We start from the raw sequence: 2575 nt of genomic DNA on the forward strand, positions 1-2575 counted from the left end.
AAGCCTGAGCCCCAATGCCACTTCTGTTTCTGTTAACTGTATGACTTAAGTCTTCTTAACCGCCAGGATATTCATCTTTCAACAGAGCTAAACAGGAATTCTCATCATGGTGCAGTAGGTTAAAAATCTGACTGCAGCAGCTTGGGTCCCTGCAGATCAACGGGGTGATCCCTGGCTGGGAGTAGTGAGTTAAAGAATCTGGCATTGCTGCACCTGCAGTGCAGATCACAGCTGTGTGTCCCTGGCCCTGGAACTTCCATATGTTGTGGGTGCACCCATAAACAAACAAACAAACAAATAAACAAAATGAGCTTAACAATACTACTTACATCTGAGGATGGTTATAAAGAGTAGCAATGCTTAGAAGTGTATTGGTGTACAGTATGCACTCAGTAAATACTAGCGATAAAAGCAATATCCAACATTTATTAGTGCTATTATATGTGTGTATGTATGTATGTACATTATGTATATGTGTATGTATGTGTTTATATACATATGTATGTATTCATGTGTAAAGTGTGTGTGTGTGTATATATATATATATGTATATAGATATAAAATCACAGCCTCAAAACAAGACAGAGAAAGGTCCTACAAACTAATATTTATGTTTACAGATAAAGAAAGTAACAAAGAAATCTTTAACTTTTTCCCAAGCTATACAGATAGTAAGTGACAGAGCCAGGATTTGAACCTCTGAGTCTGCCATTGTAAACTCATGCTTTCTATTGCCTCCTTGCTATCAGTATTACAGATTTTAAAAGAGTATGCAATGGGAGAGAGTGGTGAGTATTTGGTTAGATGCACTGATTTCATCAGGTTTTGCATAAGGCAGTGTGGCTATCTAGCCATATTAATCAGCAAAACTTTTCCTCACTCAAGTGAGACTTTGACATCTATCTTCATGTAATCTAGAGGACCTGGGAATTCTGTTTAATTACTGAAGTTATTCCAGGAAGCCACTGAACTGAAAGTGAATAAAGTCACAAAAAAAGAGGTATAAAACTATCTAAGGCCCAGATTTACCTCACTGGTAAATCAGGGGTGGCCCCATAAATTGATGTTATGCTGCTGTGTTTATAATACTCATTTTGGGTAAATTTTATCCAAATGACAGGAAAGAATATCTTTTTTGAGTTAGGAAATTTTGTGGTAATGAAATATTGGCAAATGGAAAAGGGAGTGAAAAAGATTAAGCAACGTGAATGTCACCTGTGGGATGGCAAATATTTGTTTTAACAGGTTAAATATTAGCACCTTGAATAGAGCTATGGGTCAGTCTACTTCTGTTTCTTCTGAAAGTGGCCTACTATTGGAGTCAGCCACTTTAACTCCTAGACCCCCAATTCTCACTTAGTTAAATGGAAGCAAGAATTCTCAGCAAAGAACATTCACTATGCATGTGGAGTGAATAAATATCTGGTCAGCTTCCAGCTGGAGTTTTTTGTTACCTTTTAGTGCTGAAACTATTGGAAGAGGGCCATGTTGGCATCTCTCTGCTACCTCATTTATTTCCCAGCTACTCTCCAGAAGAAGTTACTGGGATTTGTGAGTATGTGATATGGGAGATTGAATGGGGTAGGCGAGGAAAGGTGAGGGAGGGAGGGAAGCCTGAAATGTGACCATGAGAATGCTATACAGGGCAGCTACTTTTGAGTCATGAATCCACCACCAGCCAGCATGAATTCAAGGATCTTGGTTGGGAGAAAATTTGGGCTTAGCAAAAGCTTGGGGGAGGGGAGGTTAACACTGGCCACGGGTCGAACCTAATAAACTGTATTCACCAACACACCTACCCAATGCAGACTCATGGGCTCTGCAATTCAGATCCTTAAACATTAAATCTCCCAGTAGAGATGTAGCTGGGCACGAACTCTAAGACAACTCTAAGAAAACCATGGCAATGGAAGAAGGCAATGGCAGAGAAAATACTAAATGGTGTAGGCAGCCAGAGAAGAATCTCTACAGTCCTTGAATAGCCCACTGAAAGCTGGAATGTAGCACTTCTGCCCAGAGCCCTCACAGCTCATGTGGGTCATAGTCCTGAGAATAGATGTGACTGGTCCAGAAAAAAAAAAAAAAAGCTAAATGTAGAAGGACATCATTGAACCTGTCTGATGAGTAATACTTGCCTAGTGCTTTGACGTTTTTAGAAGAAACATGAGATCAATGGGTAAATTGTTAGAACAGTACACAAAGCAGGTAGCTGGCTATCATGGTTCCAAGATAATCTCGAATCTATGCTCCTATGTAAAAAGAACAAGCAGGATCTTGAAAAGACTTTCATAATTTATTTAGAAAGAATCCTATGTTCTAAGGACTGTATTCTCTTTGTTAGAGGTGAGCAAACACTGACGTTTGAGGCCATGAGATCAGATGTAATTAATAGAATGTTAACTCATTATGTCTAACACCAAATCCCCCAGGGCCTGTGAGAAAGGAACTAAAAAGCCACTCAAGTGAGAGACTGTGGCTTATTAGCACACGGAGAAAACCACTATCATTTCTGCTCTTTGTTTTACAGTTATATAGCAATGAATAGTTCATAATACATTTTTTATTGAATTGACAG

The 2575-nt window shown here is 39.1% G+C and overlaps 1 long non-coding RNA gene and 1 pseudogene across 7 annotated transcripts in view; one reads left to right on the forward strand and one right to left on the reverse strand.

Moving 5' to 3' along the window:
• Positions 1–2575, reverse strand: part of LOC106510108 — a 198604-nt pseudogene that overhangs the window by 97400 nt on the left and 98629 nt on the right.
• The window catches only part of LOC110260299, a 51171-nt gene that overhangs the window by 4956 nt on the left and 43640 nt on the right, over positions 1–2575 (forward strand). The gene's annotated exons all lie outside the window — the stretch shown is intronic.

Source organism: Sus scrofa, chromosome 4 (assembly GCF_000003025.6).
Source record: "Sus scrofa isolate TJ Tabasco breed Duroc chromosome 4, Sscrofa11.1, whole genome shotgun sequence".
NCBI lineage: Eukaryota > Metazoa > Chordata > Mammalia > Artiodactyla > Suidae > Sus > Sus scrofa.